Raw genomic sequence first — 21,192 nt, 5'->3', positions numbered from 1 at the left:
CCTCTTTCCCTCAGCCAACCAAATTCTCAAAGTAAGAAAAATAAAAATTAAAAACCACACAATGCGTTAATGAATTACCATGTTCCCTAATACATTATGTCTGTAAAGTTTTCAAGTTGTTTAATAAAATTATATGGCACTAGGAAGTTTCACATATGTTCATACACAACTAACACAGTTAATGTAGGATGCTAGGTAGGAAACATTGACTCTTTGTAAATCCTTTAAAATGAGCTAAAACTTCAGAAGCAATTAGGTGTGGTTGACATTGCATTTTAAGGACTTTTTAAGGGTTAGAGACATTAAGCCTCACAGGTATATCAAAATGATAGCCTTACCCCAACTTAAACCATCTTGCCCATCTGCAATAAAATTTCCATCTTCCCTGGCCTAGAAAATGTGCTGAGCTCATAGACTAAACATTCAACAGTTGTATGCACTCACCAGCTTTATGACTTCTTTTGGTGCCTTTGTGGAATCATCCTGGAATCAATTTATCTTCATGCTTCAAAGAATCCTAATTCAAAAGTGCTCCAAATGTTTGGGACTATTTTAAGATTATTTTTCTTCTGGAAGTTTAAACGTAAACTTGAACGAATGCTTTCTTTACAATTTTATACTGTTTTGCACTAACTGTTAAAGTTCACCTTATGTTCAAACGATTGCTTTCATGCCTAACTGCATTTTTACTTCTTTGATTATTCTATTATTGAAAAACTAGTCTCTTAATAACACTTTCCAGCTCTTCTTTCCCATCTTACGATAGGAATGGCCAAGCCAAGTCAGCTGTAGAATGAATTACGTTTTTCATTGGTTCCTAAAATTGAGAACTGTTTTTTACTTGTTCCAAAGAGAAAAGAAATAAAAATTACAGTAAGTGGAGAATTTAGGTGTAGCAGAAATATGTTCAGTCATGGTGGTGATTGTTTAGCACTAGAACTGTTATTCTGGCTTACATTTTCAGATATATTCAGCAAGTCCCTCTTTGTCCTTTGTGGCATTTTGCCTCTCAGGAATCTTTCTCTCTACTGATACTGACAGACTCACTGCTGTCTCTGGACTGTAAGAATGTCTCCCGTGATTTTTTTTTTCACTGTAACTAGGAGCATTTTGTCTTCCTTTCTTATTTTTCAGAAGGCATTCTCTGTTACAGTGTCTAAGAGAGCTTAGCTTCCCTATGATCGGTAGAATCATTCATCTAATTGATCCAGCTTGGAAATCTTATTTAAGATTTTAAATTATTTAGGGTGAATTACTTTGCCTTGATCACATCAGTATTTTGAAATTCCCCAAAGCCACATTTATGTAGACTAAGGGAAGACTGTATCCTTCTTCTTCTTTCTCCTTTCTCTTCCTCATTTACCCTCCTTCTCATGAAATGTTGTGTATTTTCAAGGAGTGAATACTAACTATGAAGCACCTGGTCTTGAAGGATGACTTGAAGTTGTTTTTCTCCTGACGAAAGTATTTTCTAAAAGCTGTTATGAGAATTATAGCTAGATAAAAAGACCAGTGTGCATTTTAGATAAAAATTGAGGATTGTGAAGGAATAGTTTTTTTCCTGGACGTAGCTATCCGAAGCATGTGCAGGGGATGTCAGAGCACAGAAGGTGCTAGCAAAATACCAGTAGCAGGTCTAGAAGGGTCTGTGCCTGTTCATTCCTTAGAGACCTAAAGAAAGTGGCAGGTCATCTCCAAAAGCAAGGTGAACTAAATATTCACCTTATTCTATTCCTTTTTCCCAACACCAACACTGCCTTCTGTTGGTATCTGGGGCACCGAATAGGGTCAGGGAAGTCAGTATAGGTAAGTGAGAGAGATGAGGGACAGGGAGGAGAAAGATTTATTTATGCAAATATTTTTGTTTAAATATAAAAGCAAACAATATTTTTATGCATTTATGACACCTAGAATTAATTATCATTAACACTGAGAGGTGCATGTATATGCATATAGAGAGATAGCGACTATATATATGCATATATATGCACATACATATAGGCATAGAGTTTTAAAAGAATTATATAAATGTATATTTCCATTAACAATTATTTGCATACATTGCATACTTGAAGTTCTTTTAAACTTACATGTAGTAATGCATTAATATTTGTTAATTTTTACGTTAATATTTATAATTTATTAATATTTATGAGAGCATGATTCCTAATATATCCATCATATAAATACCCTAGAATGTCTCTAATACTCTTTTGTTAAAAGTAGGTTTTGATAATTTTCAATATTATAAAATCTGCAATGAGCATTACTTTTTACAACAGTATTGTGAACAGCAAATTTCATGGGAAAAATTTCTAGAAGCAGAATCACTAAATAATGTCAGCTTTGTAATTCCCAAAAGTTTGTAAAATAATTTATTTCCCACAAGCATTTTAGAGTTTTCTTACCCTTCATTTCTTAACAATAGCTCTATAAATATAAACTGGTCTAATTTGAGATTTATAAGTATATACATATTTCAATTTGCAATCATTTGATTCCTAGTAAAATTAAGCATTCATATTTGAGCCATTTGTATTTATTTTCAATTATCTATAGCAATATTTTCTTGTGATATATAAGAACCTTTTATACAGTAGGGTTATTAATTTTTCCAATCACGTGTGTTGCAAATTCTTTTCAGTTTTTGTCTTTTTAAATTTTATTCATGGTATGTTTCTCTACAAAATGTTTTACATTCCTATTATTAAATACATCAGTATTTTATTTTAATGATTTAATCTTCAATGTTTTAAAAGCTTCCTATATAGATTATTTAGAACGTAATTTTTATCATAAAGTTACATATAGGAATGAGATAAACTATTGTTGAGAAATCACCACTATATTTCCCCAGGAAAACTGCATTCTGTCTTCTGCACTCATTTTTGTTCACTAATAATAATACTTGTGAAAACCCAGTAGTACTTTTGCCTACCAAAAGAAAACATTCTGGTTCAGGAAGAAACATCATTATTCATGTATTTATATGTGAGTTTAGATTTGTGACCATGACACGTTATACCACTTCAGTGAATCTTTTAGGGAACTGTTTATTCTAAGAAGCCTGGTTATTTAGAGCAGGAAGGTTTGGAGGGGGGCCTGCTGCATGGCTGTCCTAGAGACAGCCCAGTATCTCTCTAGAGCTCCCCTGAATACTTTTCACCGTTGACTTCATGCTGTGTGTCTGGTGACTAAGCCAGTATCCTACAGAAGGGCTCGAGAAATCAACAACATGGTTAGGGATCCAGAGGTCTTTTGCAAGTAACTGATGCTAAAAATTCCCAGGGCAGAGAGGAGGAAGGGAGCACCTTGGAGAGCTCAGTCCCACTTGGGAAAGGTGCTGCCACCATGACAGAGGCGTTGCTCTGTGTTGTAGCTCAGACACTGTCCCTTCATCTTTGTCCCCTTGCTTCCCCTCTCTGCCTACTTCTCTCCTTCACCCCTTCTCTACTTCCCCCTCTCCCCTTTAATTTCCAAACCAGACAGACTGTTTAGAGATTTATGAGGAATTTTGTTTCCAATTCAAAATATGAGGTGAGACATTACTTCAGGACCTGTTGTCTCCCAACACAGTTAGTTAACAAGAAATTCGTAGAGTGACCATCTTTTCAGAGAAGAAAAAGAGGAGAATATGAGTTCAAAAAAACCCAGCTCTTGCTTTGTCACTTTTTCTTTCTTTTTTTTTTTTTAATTTATTTATTATTATTATACTTTAAGTTGTAGGGTACATGTGCATAACGTGCAGGTTTGTTACATATGTATACTTGTGCCATGTTGGTGTGCTGCACCCATCAACTCATCATTTACATCAGGTATAACTCCCAATGCAATCCCTCCCCCCTCCCCCCTCCCCATGATAGGCCCCTGTGTGTGATGTTCCCCTTCCTGAGTCCAAGTGATCTTATTGTTCAGTTCCCACCTATGAGTGAGAACATGCGGTGTTTGGTTTTCTGTTCTTGTGATAGTTTGCTAAGAATGATGGTTTCCAGCTGCATCCATGTTAACTCTGTCACCCAGTTACAACTCCTCAACATTCTCAACCTTGACAAGTCCACCAGCCATTCAGCACCAAGAGACTTAAATAGCATCAGGAGCTGTCTGCCTCTATGTGCCATTCAACCTCAGGCATTCCTATCTGAAACACAAACATCAATCAAGCAAATAGTCATGTTAAGTTTCTTTCAGCTTATGAAACATATGATCCCACACCATCAACATTAAAATCCTAAGGAAAAGGTACAATCCTTTCCAAAATAATTGTCTCCTTTATCTTACAACAATGCTGCCTTCATACAAGTCATATGGATAAACTATATATTCCACATTTGAGCAGAGGAATGCCTGATAAATTTGGATCTCAGTCTCTTCAGAGTCAAACAAGCAGTGACAATAGCATGAGTCTCCATCCAACTCCCTGCATGTCGAGTAGGATTGATTTGACTGCAACCTATCAGAATCCACAGGACATTTTTTTACTTGCCTCTTAGGGCCAAGCCACTGCCCCAGACAATATGGCAACAGAGGGTGTGTGGCATTTGGACACCACATACTTTAATAGGAGGAACGTTTGATTCTCACATCCAGTTTATGTTAAGGCTTACAACAACAACCATTGCCTTTTTTTTTTTTTTTTTTTTTTTTTGAGATGGAGTCTCTGTTGCCTATTGACTGTTTTTGTTGTTGTTTTGAGATGGAGTCTCTGTTGCCCACTCTGCTGCCCATGCTGGAGCATAGTGGTGCAATCTTGGCTTACTGCAGCCTCCACCTCCCAGGTTCAAGCAATTCTCCTCCCTCAGCGTCCTGAGTAACTGGGACTATAGGCACACACCACCATGCCTGGCTAATTTTTGTATTTTTAGTAGTGACGGGGTTTCACCATGTTGGCCAGGATGGTCTCGATCTCCTGACCTCGTGATCCGCCCGCCTTGGCCTCCCAAAGTGCTGGGATTACAGGTGTGACCCACTGCACCTGGCCCAACCACTGCCATTTTGATGTTATTATTCTTTTTTCTTTATCAAGTAAGATGGATCATTCACCCTGTCTCTGAACCTGACCCTGTCTATCACTGAGAGCTGCTTCTCTCAACTGTAGGATGCAGCTCAGGAAAGGAGCTTATTTCTGGGGGCGTAAGAATAAAGGAGAAGGTGACAATAAAAGAGCAATGAAAAGGTAGGAGTTTGGGCTATAGTGAATATGAGGGGGGAGGGTCGGGGGTGAGGTCAATTGCAGGGATGTGGCTGAAGTCATGGGTATAGTGGAGGTCTGGGAAAAAGGATCCCAGAATACTTACAGTACCAGATGAGCCAAGTCACCATGTCCTGCTCTGTCGTGAGTCATCGTGACTTTCATGATTTTGAATTTTTGATACAGGTAATGGCATCACTAATGTCTAGTGTCAGTTCTGTAGACCTGTACAATTCCTCTTACTCTTTGTAGTAAATTGGATATCTCCATATGTCCTCTGAAATCTTATAGAGGACAGAGAATATAAAAATGTCCACCGTGTCTTAGTTTCCTTTCGAGATTTAAATTTTGCGTCTGAGTTGAGCACCAATGAAATGTTAAATCCCACAGTCTCTGCATTCCTTTGCTGACCCCTTTCCCCAGAATTCAATGAAATTTTTCACAAATTTGATTATTACAAAAACCTAATTTATGTGATTATTTACACTGTGTAGTGCCGTCTTTCTAAGGACCTGTAATTCCTTTGTAAATGCCCTTCCCCCACTAGGAATTGATGAAATGTTATGTAAATTTACTCAGATTTATCAGAGAATGTGGCTGCCAGAGCATATAATCTTCAACTTCTATAGTGCTGAAGGGAAATGCATCATTCTAAAATTACCAATGACATTTGACTAAAGAATAAAACTCCTATTGCCTAACAGACTATTTAAACTGTTGTCTTAAAAATTATTACAGCCTGGTAAACTGAACGTCAACTTTCAGACCACAGTATAATTTATTTTTTAACACAAAATGGAAAACCTGAGAAAAAGTAGAGATGTGACAGACTGGAACACAACATTTAAAACAAGTTCTTGCATTAGTGGTTTTGACATTCTCTTTCCATTCATAACTTGCAACAAGTTTCTTCAAGTTCTCCTGCTGAGTCAACGTAAAGTTGTTGAATATGATGAATTGACCAAAAGTGCCACATTAAGGAACACGACTAGACTGTTTGCCAACCAAAATAAATGAAAGTATAAGAAACAAAAAAATAGTAGCTTTCATGTCTGTATTTCGAATTGTCTTCAGTGTAATATTAAACATGCTATTTAGGTAAAAGCACGTACTTTACATAAACTCTTAACTGATCTTACACAAAAGGAAACAAAGTTATGGCACTTGAATTTTTGGCAAAGAGAGAATATTTGCTTAGTAAACAGCAAACACATTTGTATAGACACCACTGTGTTTATGTTTACAAAGTGCTAAAGGGCCAAACACTTTGACTCCCACTTTCATGCTTCCCACATATTTTTAGTTCAATTAGTGACCTCATTTTTTTTTTTTTTTTTTTTTGAGACGGAGTCTCGCCCTGTTGCCCAGGCTGGAGTGCAATGGTGTAATCTCGGCTCACTGCAACCTCTGCCACCCAGGCTCAAGCGATTCTCCTGCCTCAGCCTCCCAAGTAGCTGGGATTACAGGCATGTGCCACCATGCCCAGCTACTTTTTGTATTTTTAGTAGAGACAGGGTTTCACCGTGTTGGCCAGGCTGGTCTTGAACTCCTGACCTCAGGTGATCCACCCGCCTTCGGCCTCCCAAAATGCTGGGATTACAGGTGTGAGCCACCATGCCCGGCCATCAATTATTGACTTCTTTATTCCCACCAACCTAGGGGGATCATGTGATATAATCTCAATGGACTAACACATAAAGTAAACCTTTTGATATTTCTCAATTTTCACCAATTATAAAAGACTAAAATGATCTCAAATATAAATCTGAATCACTTTTAATGTTTATTAGTATGAGTCAACCCACAGAGGACAATGGATCAATAGTATGTATTTAATGCTTTTTATAACAATAATGGCTACTGCCAAAAATATATTTATATAAGGATTCATGCCATGTCACAATAATTAATGCTAGAGGTCATTCTGTAATATTTCACCTTGTGTCCTGATTCATAGCCTAGAGAAGTGATGGAATATTTGTGATGTCGTGATTTCAATTCTCCAGCTAGGGGGGAGAAGGTGAATTTAAATGTTGATGTTTTTAGTTCTTCTAGTCACAGGGCACTCAATAAAGAATTATTCTGATAATGGAAAGTAAAGAAGCATATCTTGTCTTGGGAAATAACCATTTGATAAATAATAATAAAGCTGCTGTCTCTTTTTATCACCAATTAATTGCAAAACAGATGCCATGTGGTACATTTGCATTTCCTACAGTACTGGCAATGAAAAGTGTTTATGAAAGAGATCCCTTTTATAGATACAAAGGCCAATAGAATGCATGTACGTGAGCCAAGTGAAAAAAAATAAATAAAGCAGTTCACATAAGGACCTACAATATTATCCAGGGGACTGGAAAACAGGGCTGATTGTAAGGGAAACTGAAACTTAACAGTTTCAAATTTTGTTCAAACATTAAAATAATTTGTGTGTGTGTGTGTGTGTGTGTGTGTGTGTGTGTGTGTTTAAATTACCTATGTGATGTAGCCAAGACTGGTCAAATTGTAAAAGTAAAATTAAAAGTGAGTCTTTCTGTAATCCCAGCACTTTGGGAGGCCAAGGTGGGCAAATCACGAGGCCGGGAGATGGAGACCATCCTGGCTAACACAGTGAAACCCCGTCTCTACTGAAAATACAAAAAATTAGCTGGGTGTAGTGAAGGGCACCTGTAGTCTCAGCTATTCGGGAGGCTGAGGCAGCAGAATGGTGTGAACCAGGGAGGTGGAGCTTGCAGTGAACCGAGATTGCACTACTGCACTCCAGTCTGGGCGACAGAGCGAGACTCTGTCTCAAAAAAAGACAAAAAAAAAAAAAAAAAAAAAAAAAAGTGAGTCTTCTTTTATTCTAAGGTGCCTCTTTTTTTCTCTACTTCTATATCATCTAAACATTATTTCTTCAGTTTATCAAATGTAAGCCATTTGAGCTTTATTGATTCTTCTTATCTCCCTTTATATAGGGTTAAATGAAATGCGTATTTCAAGAACCATAAGTGTGTTCTTGGATATAGAGCATCCCAGTTTCCAGTCACCCATTATAGTAATCTAATACCCATCTAAATTTTTCTTACCACATATTTTATTCTGGATTATCCCAAGTGGTCCTCAGGTAACGCTCATTCGAAACATAGATTTATCTTAATCTTCAACTAAGACAATGATAATTAAAAGATAAACCTGAAATTAAATTTACAATATATAATGTATTCTAAACCCCAAAGCAGAGCGCCTTAGACTAACTTGATGCTTAGATGGGCAGGAGATGTGTGGCACCAACACAAGGATTAGAGCCAGCGAAATCTATCCTTAAAGCCTAGGTGCACAACTTATCCACCGTGCAAATTTAATATGTGGTCATAGCATGGTCATGATAACTTAAAAAAGGGAGGAATGAAAAGTATTTAGTTTAATCCTTGACAGACAGCAAACACTCCATAAATAGAAACCCTATAAATCATCATGATTTAAAATTTTCTATTATCTTACTATTACAGATTTGGTTTCTCTGAATTGTTTGGGTTGGGAAATGGTTAAGTATTGTTCATTTTCATTGTGGTTTTGGTCATTTTACCACTGAACTGCAAAGGAAGTTGAGAGTCTATATGTCTTTCAAGTACTGTCAATACACTGAATAAATTAAACCATATATTTCATAAATAATTTTTTCAAGTGCATGTGGATGCAATTGTAATTAACAAAATAACAAATTTATTTATTTATTTATTTATTTATTTATTTATTTATTTATTTTGAGATGGAGTCTTCCTTTGTGGCCCAGGATGGAGTGCAGTGGCGCGATCTTGGCTCACTGCAACCTCCACTTCCCGGGATCAAGCAATCCTCCTGTCTCAGCCTCCCGAGTAGCTGGGATCACAGGCACACGCCACCACCCCTGACCAATTTTTTTGTACTTTCAGTAGAGATAAGGTTTCACCATATTGGCCAGGCTGGTCTCGAACTCCTGACTTCGTGATCTGCCCACCTCGGCCTCCCAGAGTGCTGGGATTATAGGCGTGAGCCACAGTGCCCAGCCACAAATTAATTTAAACATGTTAATTGGGCATGTAATAGTTGGACTTTAAATATCCATTGCTTGAGAAAATATGTGGTCTTACAATACTACAGTGAAGTCCATGATAGTTCTATCATTAAGAGATCTTCAAAAATACGAAGTCTGGAAATCACTGCTCTAAAAAAAAAACCATAGTGTGTACAACACCAAAGAGTGAGCCCTAATGTAAACTATGGACTCTGGGTAACAATGATGTATCAAAGTAGCTTCACCAATTGTAGCAAACCTGCAGGAGGTTGTTGATAATGGAAGCCAGGCATGGGTGGGAGCAGGGAGGAAATAGGAAGTTTCTGTACTTTCCTCTCAGTTTTGCTGTGAACCTGAAACTACTCTGAACAGTGTTTTTTTTTTTTTTTTTTTTTTTTTTTTTTGTAATAGGAAGCAGAGTTTTTAACTTTACACTTTGTGTACCTTTCAAACTTTGAAATGTGTGATTAACTATTCATAAACTAAAGTTTGATAATGTTAATTTTTATTAGCATGAAGTTATACGTAACAGAAAAAAAACCCAAAAAATTAAATGTTAGTTTTGTTTAAATATGACTTAAGACTTTTGCTTCATCTAGTGAGGATTTGGCCCATATATGTCAAGTTTTACTGCAGGTGTCATTATTTCTTTCTTCTGCATGCATGTCAGGCATTAGTAATCAAGTGTACCATTCCTTTTCATTGAGTTTATAGTCTTTGACTTACTATCCTTTTCAAGAGAATGCTTCAGGCAGCCACTAACAGCCACATGCAGCTGACACAAAAGATAAAACCTATTTTTTCATCACAGAGTGTCTTTCCAATACCCTATCAATATATATCTCAGCAATAATTCAATAAAAAGTTTAAACCTATTTTTAACTCTTATTTATTTACTGGGTTTTATTTTACTTTAAGTTCTGGGATACATGTGCAGAACATGCAGGTTTGTTACATAGGTATACATGTGCCATGGTGGTTTGCTGTACCCATCAACCTGTCACCTACATTAGGTATTTCTCCTAGTGCTATCTCTCCCCCATAGGCCCTGGTGTGTGATGTTCCCCTCCCTGTGTCCATGTGTTCTCATTTTTCAACTCCCACTTATGAGTGAGAACATGCAGTGTTTGGTTTTCTGTTCCTGTGTTAGTTTGCTGAGAATGATGGTTTCCAGCTTCATCCATGTCCCTGAAAAGGACATGAAGTCATCCTTTTTTATGACTGCATAGTATTCCATGGTGTATATGTGCCACATTTTCTTTATCCAGTCTATCACTGATAGGCATTTGGGTTGGTTCCAAGTCTTTGCTATTGTGAATAGTGCTGCAATAAACATATATGTTCATGTGTCTTTATAGCAGAATGATTTATAATCCTTTGGGTATATACCCAGTAATGGGATTGCTGGGTCACATTGCATTTCTACTTCTAGATCCTTGAGGAATTGCCACACTGTCTTCCACAACAGTTGAACTAATTTACACTCCCACCAACAGTGTAAAAGTGTTCCCATTGCTCCACATTCTCTCCAGCATCTGTTGTTTCCTGACTTTTTAATGTTTGCCATTCTAACTGGCGTGAGATGGTATCTCATTATGGTTTTGATTTGCATTTCTCTAATGACAAGTGATGATGAGCTTTTCTTCATATGTTTGTTGGCTGCATAAACGTCTTCTTTTGAACAGTGTCTGTTCATATCCTTCACCCACTTTTTGATGGGGTTGTTTTTTTCTTGTAAATTTGTTCAAGTTCCTTGTAGAGTCTGGAGATTAGTCCTTTGTCAAGTGGATAGATTGCAAAACTTTTCTCCCATTCTGTAGGTTGCCTGTTCACTCTGATGATAGTTTCTTTTTCTGTGCAGAAGCTGTTTAGTTTAATTAGAACCCATTTGCCAATTTTGGCTTTTGTTGCCATTGCTTTTGTGTTTTAGTCATGAAATATTTACCCATGCCTATGCCTGAATGATATTGCCTAGGTTTTCTTCCAGGGTTTTTATGGTTTTAGGTCTTACCATTTAAGTCTTTAATCCATCCTGAGTTAATTTTTGTATAAGGTGTAAAGAAGGGGCCCAGCTTCAGTTTACTGCATATGGCTAGCCAGTTTTTCCAACACCATTTATTAAATGGGGAATCCTTTCCCCATTTGCTTGTTTTCATCAGGTTTGTCAAAGATCAGATGTTTGTTGAGGCATTATTTCTAAGGCTTCTATTCTGTTCCATTGGTCTATATATCTGTTTTGGTACCAGTACCATGCTGTTTTGGTTACTGTAGCCTTGTAGTATAGCTTGAAGTCAGGTAGTGTGATGCCTCCAACTTTGCTCTTTTTGCTTAGGATTGTCTTGGCTATATGGGCTCTTTTTTGGTTCCATATGAAATTTAAAGTAGTTTTTTCTAATTCTGTGAAGAAAGTCAGTGGTAGCTTGATGGGGATAGCATTGAATCTATAAATTACTTTGGGCAGTATGGCCATTTTGACGATATTGCTTCTTCCTATGCATAAGCATGGAATGTTTTTCCATTTGTTTGTGTCCTCTCTTATTTCGTTGAGCAGTGGTTTGTCGTTCTCCTTGAAGAGGTCCTTCACATCCCTTGTAAGTTGTATTGTTAGGTATTTTATTCTCTTTGTAGCAATTGTGAATGGGAGATCACTCATGATTTGGCTCTCTGTCTATTATTGGTGGATAGGAATGCTTGTGATTTTTGCACATTGATTTTGTATCCTTAGACTTTGCTGAAGTTGCTTATCAGCTTAAGGAGATTTTGGACTGGGACGATGGGGTTTTCTAAATATACAATCATGTCATCTGCAAACAGAGAAAATTTAACTTCCTCTCTTCCTATTTGAATATCCTTTATTTCTTTCTCTTGCCTGATTGCCCTTGCCAGAACTTCCAATACTATGTTGAATAGGAGTGGTGAGAGAGGGCATCCTTGTCTTGTGCCGGTTTTCAAAGCGAATGCTTCCAGATTTTGCCCATTCAATATGATATTGGCTGTGAGTTTTGTCATAAATAGCTCTTATTATTTTGAGATACGTTTTATCAATGCCTAGTTTATTGAGAGTTTTTAGCTTGAAGAGGTGTTGAATTTTGTCAAAGGTCTTTTCTGCATCTGTTGAGATAGTCATGTGGTTTTTGTCATTGGTTCTGTTTATGTGAAGGATTACGTTTATTGATTTGTGTATGTTGAACCAGTCTTGCATCCCAGGGATGAAGCCGGCTTGATCATGGTGGATAAGCTTTTTAATGTGCTGCTGGATTTGCTTTGCCAGACTTTTATTGAGGATTTTCCCATTGATGTTCATCAGGGGTATGGGCCCAAAATTTTCTTTTTTTGTTGTGTTTCTGCCAAGTTTTGGTATCAGGATGATGCTGGACTCATAAAATGAGTTAGGGAGAAGTCCCTCTTTTTCTATTGTGTGGAATAGTTTCAGAAGGAATGGTACCAGCTCCTCTTTGTACCCCTGGTAAAATTTGGTTGTGAATCCATCTGGTCCTGGGTTTTTTGGTTGGTAGGCTATTAATTACTGCCTCAATTTCACAGCTTGTTCTCATATTTTTAACTCTTTAATAACACGTGCCAAAGATTTTGTTTAGCTATTTTCAAAATATTACTGCTTCTGAAATATTAAGAAGGTATTAAACATAATCTGAAAACCATAAAAATATATGCATAACACTTTAAAAAGAGATAATTAATGAATTAATGAAATGAAAATATAAATTCATGTATAAATATAGATATAAAATCCCTTACAGAGGATATTTATTATATTATCATATAAAACTTCCCGTATATCTGGTTTTTTATAATAAAGAAAAACTAACCCAAAAATGTTCTGAGTTAAAAAAATATAGAAATCAGATTGTTATAAGATAAATATACAAACCGTTTTCTGTAGATCATAAATAACCAATCAGAAAATGGATAAAAATCCAGCAACAGCCCCAAATTAGCCTATATGAACAAAACTATAAAACTTAAACACAATGTCAAAGAAGATTTGAAGATTTAGAGAGACATGTCATATTTCCAAAGACAAAACGTGAATATTATAAAAATTCTAATTGTTTTCAAGATAATGCATAGAATTTCAAGATAATACATAGAATTCATAAAATCCATAAAATTTCAAATGAATTTTAAGGATTTTGATGGTGGACAGTAAGGAAGGAGCAGAGATGGCATAGTGAACTATTAATCCATTCAGTCTGCTCTAGCAGAATACTGTAAACTGAGTGGTTTGTAAACCAGAGACAGTTTATTTCTCACACTTCTAAAGTCTGGAAAAAGTCCAAGAAGAAGATGTTGGCAGATGTGATGTCTGTCTAGGGCCTACCTTCTAGTTCATAGATGGCACCTTCTCATCATGTCCTAGCAGTGTAGAAGGGCAACTGAGCTCCTTTGGGCCTCTTATGAGGCCACTAATCCCATTCATGAGACCCTCAGACCTAATCACCTCCCAAAGGCCACACCTACTAATCCCATCATCTTTGGGACCAGGATTTCAACATATGAATTTTGGGAAGACAGAAAAATTCATATGATAACAACAGCTATTCTCAAGTTTTATTTATATAATATTTATATTACATAAAATGTTAGGTGATTGTTATAAAATTGAAAAAGAAGAATAAAGGGTGGGGCCTTCTTACCGGGTATTTTTAAACTGCAAGAATTAAAATAGTCTTACTATTGCATAAATAGATCTGTAGATCCATGAAGTCAATTAGCCCAGGAAACACACACACACATACTCACACACAATAGTCATATAAAAATATATAGTCAGAACATATTAGTATGTACTAGGTATCTGTTATATATACCTTTAATGTATACAGCAATATTTACAGGCATAATGTATATAAATGTGTATATAAATATAAGTTTTATATATGATATTATAAGTATATATAATAACCATAATATATAAATACATAAGGCATTTTACATAAACAGTTAATAAACTTGGTAAATATGTAATAGAAGAATATTAAACATTGGTGAAAAATGGGCTACTTAAACATGCTATAGAAAATTAGGTTATAAGGAAATAAAAACTTTGTTTAGAATTCTATCCAACACTATACTCTAAAGAACATTCTAGTACCATGCAAATAATTAAACCATAAAAATCTCACATATAATTATATATTTACATAGATGAAGAAGTATTTGATAAATATGAAAGGACAATGAATTATTATACACCAAAAAGATAAATTTGAACTTTTGAGCTTTTAAAAATTGCATTTAAAATTTCATAAATTTTAGAAAATACAAATAATAAATATTTATTTCTTTAATACCTAAAGAGTTCATTGCCAAGACACCAGCAGAAAAAAATAACCTCCTCCAAAAATACTAATGTAGACAGTTCACAAAGGCAGAATACAAACAACTAATACCTGTAAATGATAAATTTTCAACTTATTATCAAGGAAATGCCAAATTTTCAATGTATTATCAAGGAAATGTCAGTGTAAAAGTCAGATACTAACTTTTTCCAATCAAACTAGCAGATTTCAAAAATAATCATTAATACTAATGAGTGGACACTGACACTGGCATTTTCATATGATACACATGAAAATATGAGTTAGTGCTAACTTCCAGGAAACAATTTGCCAAGTATAGTTACGAATATTAAACATTTTAAATAATATTTATGAGGGATGTACCTTTGAGCCAATAATGCTGATTTAAGGGAAAAATCTTAATAGATGTGGACAGTGTTTATGTATACAATTTTTTTACCATAACTTTATATATATGTAAAAATTTGCAACAGCAACAAAAAACATTTCTGGAAAGGTTAAATAAGTTATAGAGATAAATATTATATATTTTAAGGCCTTTTAATGCTGTGGAGTACTGCTTATACTATACTGTTGAACCAGGAAAGAAAGATATAAATTATAAATATTTTACAAATGTAAAATGGAATGTTATTTCTATATATTTGGTAAAGAAAATTACAAAGGAAATTTACACAACTGAAGAGTAACCATTTCTGAAGTGGAATAGCAGTAATTGTATGTTCTTATGTGTTTCTGTTTTCTAAACTTTTCTCGATAAAGATTTATTATACTTTTAATAAGAAGTATTAAAACAAATACAGAAAATTTCAGACAAATATCCATCCATCAAACAAGATAAGCTTCTTTACTTGAGAGCCTAACAGTTCTAATGAGGACACCCACCTAACATGCTAGGGGAGATGAAATAGCTGCCATGGGTTTGCATTCCTTTGAGGTTCCTGAGTGTGTCATGGTGCCCAGAAAAAGAGACGACATCTTCCGTAGAGGAGGCAAGACTGGAGTTGAGTTCCGTTACACGGGCAGTGAGAAAAGGGAGTTTAAGGGAGAGAGAATACTCATCACAGAAGCCCAGGGACATAGGCAGAGAAGTTAATCTTAGATTGAAGGCAGAAATGTTCTCCACTGAGAAAAGGTACTGAGAAAAGAAATGTTGAGTAGGATTGCAGAAACCTTTATATACCAGAGTAGAAAGATGAGAGAGTTGCAATAGGCAGCTCTAGTTTCTCTCTTCTCAGAAGAGTTAGCTGGTGGGTTCCACAAAAGCTTACTAGTAAGACTTGGAAAAAAATGGAAAAAGGTTGGCATGCTCATCCTCAGTAAAGGGAAAAGAACCTCACTGGGTAAAAGTCAAAGGGATGCAGAGAGCAGTTCTGGATACTGGGTATTCGAGGGTACACTCATCTGAGAAGCTGGCACAGCATGTTCTGATGAATCCCGACTACTTCTTTTCTTCTGTAAGTCTAAGGGAACCACGTGATCTTTCATCACACCTGGAAGGAAAGCAATTGATATATATTTATTGAGCTGCTACCAAATAGCCACATGGTATCAGATGCCATAATCTTTTTCCTTAGTTGTCACTTTTATTACAACTATTCAGGAACATCACCTGGCCTGAAGCCCCTATTTAGAAAACATGTCAAGAAGTACCCCATACAGTATGCAGTTCATATTTACAATGGCAGCACTAAAGCTAAAATATAAATAATGATTCGGAAGCCAGCCACTTATTCTCAGGCAAAGAAAGTACTTTTGTGTTATTTTCAACCTGTTATAACTTTGTTATTCTGAATCAAAAGCATATTTGAAAGGATATCCAGAATTAATTAGGTATGATGGTAGGCAGGGAGGCAGTCCCACACAACTTAGCCATTAATTACACAATCTTGTATTGTAAACTGATTATTTCAAGTATACTAATACTGCCCTTCCAATGGCAGACTGTTAATTTCATACCTGCAACATATTTTATATTCCTTTCCTATCTCTTAAAGCACTTGAAACAGAGCTAATTCTTTGGAAATCCTTGCATTTTTTTTTTTTTTCACTTCTTTAAACCCAGACTAATTGGAGAGAGAAAAGGAATTAGTCACTGTATTAAATAATTCTTGTTGTTCCTCTTTTGCATTCAGTTGAAAAATTATGCATTTCAATCTGCTTGGAGAAGAGTAGAGGCTCTTCTCACAGTGTAATACACTAATGATCATGAAGATTAATTCCTCTTCGTAAGCTATTGGTGCTGATCAAATAGCATAGAATAAAGGCTTCAAGGTATTGTGAATTCAGAGCCTGGAGAAAAAAAAAAAGAAAAGAGAGAGAGAAAGAGAGAAAGGGGAGGGAGGGAAGGAGGGAAGGAAGGAAGGAAGGGAGGGAGGGAGGGAGGGAGGGAGGGGAGGGGAGAGAGGAAGGAAGGAAAGAAGCAGAGGGAGGGAGGACGGAAGGAAGGAGAGGGAGGAAGGAAGGAAAGAAGGGGAGGGGGGGAGGGAGATAGGAAGGAAGGAAAGAAGAAAGGGGAAGAAGGAAGGAGGAAGGAAGGAAGCAAGGAAGGAAAGAGAAAGGAAGGAAGGGGAGGAAGGAAGGAATAAGAGGGAAGAAGGAAGGAAGGGAAGGAGGAAGGAAGGAAATGGGAGAAGAAAGAAGAAAGAAAGAGAAAGAAAAAGAAAGAAAGAAAGAAAGAAAGAAAGAAAGAAAGAAAGAAAGAAAGAAAGAAAGAAAGAAAGAAAGAAAAGAAAAGAGAGAGAGGGAAAGGGAAGGGAGGAAGGAAAGGAAAGGGAGGAAGGAAAGGAAAGGGAGGAAGGAAAGGGAGGAAGGAAAGGGAGGAAGGAAGGAACAAAGAAAGGAAGAAAGAAAGGGAAAGCAAGGGAAAGGAAAGAGGGAGGGAGGGAGGGAGGAAGGAAAGGAAGGAAGGAAGGAAGGGGAAGAAGGAAGGAGGAAAGAAGGAAGCAAGGAAGGAAGGAGAAAGGAAGGAAGGGGAGGAAGGAAGGAAGAAGAGGGAAGAAGGAAGGAAGGGAAGGAGGAAGGAAGGAAATGGGAGAAGAAAGAAAGAAGAAAGAAAAGAGGGAAAGGGAAGGGAGGAAGGAAAGGGAAGGGAGGAAGGAAAGGAAAGGGAGGAAGGAAAGGAAAGGGAGGCAGGAAGGAACAAAGGAAGAAAGAAAGGGAAAGCAAGGGAAAGGAAAGAGGGAGGGGGGAAGGAAGGGAGGGAGGGAGGGAGGAAGGAAGGAAGAAAAGGAAGGAAGGAAGGAAGGAAGGAAGGAAGGAAGGAAGGAAGGAAGGAAGGAAGGATACATACACATACCATGCATAAAGCAGTAGAGTGGAGAGACTCGAGGAGGCAATTCTTTTTTGTTTGTTTGTTTTGTTTTGGGGACAGAGTCTCCATCTGTCGCCCAGGCTGGAGTACAGTGGCGTGATCTCAGCTCACTGCAAGCTCCGCCTCCCGGGTTCACGCCATTCTCCCGAGGAGCTGGGACCACAGGCGCCGGCCACCACGTCCAGCTAATTTTTTGTATTTTTAGTAGAGACGGGATTTCACCGTGTTAGCCAGGATGTTCTCGATATCCTGACCTCATGATCCCCCTGCCTCGGCCTCCCAATATGCTGGGATTACAGGCGTGAGCCACTGTGCCTGGCCCAAGGCGGTTCTTGATGGTCATAGACTTGGAGCTATTCCTGGCTCTGTCACTTACTCTGTGCAACTTGTTTTCTCAATTTGCAGCTAGGCAGCGGGTTCTGTGGCATTATCTCTTAATACTTGGCAAAACATAGGTTGCCAGAATCATGAAATTTTAGATAATACATGGAATTTGGGACATCTAGTCCAAACATTGTATTTTCACATGAAAGAATTCAAGCCCAGGAGGAAGAGGATCTTATACGAGGTCTAGTTTGTATCAATAAATTGTTATCTGATGATAACCAAGTAGCAGAGATTTGCCAGGAGGGACAGATGAGGAAGGGGATCAGGGAGAAGAAGGTGGTACTTGAAACAAGATTAAGAGGAAAACAATAACAACAACAACAACAACGGAAAGGAATCACAAAGGATGATAAAAGCAGGAGTTAAAAGCAACTCAAAGGCTCAGGCACTGGCATTGGTGGTATTGCCGCCAAAAGAAAACAAAAAAATTAAAAGAAGTACATTTCATTTATTTCTCTAACCTAGGCAGTAAATTGTGCTTTTACTCTATTGTTTTAAACATTTCACAGAAAAATTAAAATCAAAACCAATTTTTTAAAAACTTGCATTTTCTAGAAATTTCATACACATTTTTGGTGCTGTTGGAACGATTGCAGAGACAACCTAGTCTTGGGTCCATGATGAAATTTCCAGCTCCAAACAACAAATTTTATCCATTTGTATATTTTCCCAACATATATATGCATTACAAATTTTGTCCTACCATATTTTTTCTTCATTGCATTTCAACAAAAAGATGATCAACAACAAGATCACATTGTTTATGTCAAGGGCACACAGGAGCCAATTGAAGGATCTCTCAATGGTTAAAAATGGACCAAGTTGAGCAACAAAATAAGTGAAGTAGTATTGGATTAGAAGCTGATTATAAATAAATATTCATGAGTCCACAAGGATATAAAGAAACCATTGAAGAAACAAATGAGGATGAATAGACAAATTCCGATGCAGAAGAATTTCAAATGATTTATGTAGATACTCTTGCCCTCAAGGAGGTGGAGAATAACATCTCACTCCTAAAGTGTGGGCTATAATAATGATACCCTTCCAAAGAGGGTAGGGTGGAAAAGGAAGGAGAAAAAGGTCATGTTAAGGGAGAGAAACCTGACGAACACTACCTCAGTCAAGTGATCAAGATTAACATCAACAGAGATCACTCATATTGATCATATATACCCTTGGTGAGATATAATGAGAATGGCTATTTATTTATTTATTTATTTATTTATTTTTACTTTTTGAGACAGGATTTCACTTCCATCAGCCAGAGTGGAGTGCAATGGTGCAATCTTGGCTCACTGCAACCTTTGCCTCCTGCGCTCAAGTGATTCTCCTGCCATAGCCTCCCAAGTAACTGGGACTACAAGTGTGTGCCACCACGCCCAGCTAATTTTTGTATTTTTTGTAGAGACGGGGTCTCACTATGTTGGCTAGCCTGGTCTCAAACTCCTGGCCTCAAGTGATCCGCCCACCTCAATCTCCCAAAATGCTGGGATTACAGGGATGAGCCACCATGCCCAGCTGAGAATGGCCTTTTAATTCTGTGGGGGTTTTTTTCCCCAAAATCTAAAATCATAGCCTAATTATGAAAATTATGAAAAAATCAGACAAATTCAACTGAGAGAAAAACCTACAAGATTCCTATCAAAGTCATCTAAAAGAAGGAAAGTCTGAGACACTGTCCCTGCAAGAGGAACCTAAGAAGCAATGATGACTAAATGTAGTGTGTTATCCTCTGCAGGCTCAGAGAAAGGGACATTAGTAAAATCTTAAAGTGGCTGAATAAAATATGGTCTGTAGTGAATAATAATATATAAATATTAGTTTGTTAATTGTGATAAATATACCATGCTAATAAAACTGCTGATAATAAGGGAAACTGGGTGTGAGGTATACAGGAAATCTCTGTACTGCCTTTGCAACTTTTCTGTAAATCTAAATAGATTCTAAAATATTAGGTTTATTTTAAAAAATTAAAAGGTCCTTATTTAGTTGTACAATAATGTTAACATTGTCTAAATAATTAAACTTGCTTCTTGTCAAATCTCACCTCCCTCACCCCTACTGGGAGTTTCATTAGTATTTTGCATGAATGCCTACCTGTGTTCACATAAAGAGAGAATCAATCCCATTTTTTATCTTTTGACTTGAGAATGGGTTTTCTGACATTTCAACAGAAGAACAGATGTTCAAAAACAAACCAAAATGGTCAAATGTTATTGTACTTTCTGAACCTCAGACAACATGGGCTGGAATATGACCTGAGTCTATAAGTTTAATGCCTCGAAGAGGAGTTATCCTCCAGAGGACTATAAATATATATGACTGTAGAGTGAACAGAATTTTTTTTGAAAGCTGGTCTAGCTACAAATCTAAAATAGACAATAAGATTGCAAATATGAATGTAGCTTGACTACAGTCTCCAAGGTACAGAAGAAGAGAAAGACACTAAAAACTGTGGGATAACAAGACACATTGAAATTACGTCCTTGGCTAATAACTTTTCCTTTTGCTTGATACTTTCCCTCCTGATATTTGAAAGACATAGGGAATAAAATTTAATTGAAAATGGGAATTCCTAATGTAATTTAAATTCTCAATACATAAATGAGTATATCAGAAAAATTTCACTAATTTTTAGTGTTACTAAAATAAGAAAAAGGTAAACCCCAGTTATATTATGTACAAGTCTTTTGTATCCATAGAGAGTTACAACAATACCAAAATCAAAACCAAGATGGCAGAGAAGGGCTTTTCCTTGGCTCCTTTTGGAGCAGGTTCCAGGGCACAGTCCAAGACAGAGATCGTAAGTCAGTTCATTTGTCATTTAGATAATAGAATATTGTATTTTTTTTGAAGTAGGTAATTAGTGCAGTTTAATTTATGGATATATTTTAAGGTTTCTCTTTTTTAGTAGAGATGAGATTCCTATGTTCCTCAAACAAAT

The sequence above is a fragment of the Macaca fascicularis genome, chromosome 12, assembly GCF_037993035.2.
Source record: "Macaca fascicularis isolate 582-1 chromosome 12, T2T-MFA8v1.1".
NCBI classification, from domain to species: Eukaryota; Metazoa; Chordata; class Mammalia; order Primates; family Cercopithecidae; genus Macaca; species Macaca fascicularis.
The sequence above is the reverse complement of the archived record's forward strand: the minus strand, read 5'-3'. Positions refer to the sequence as shown.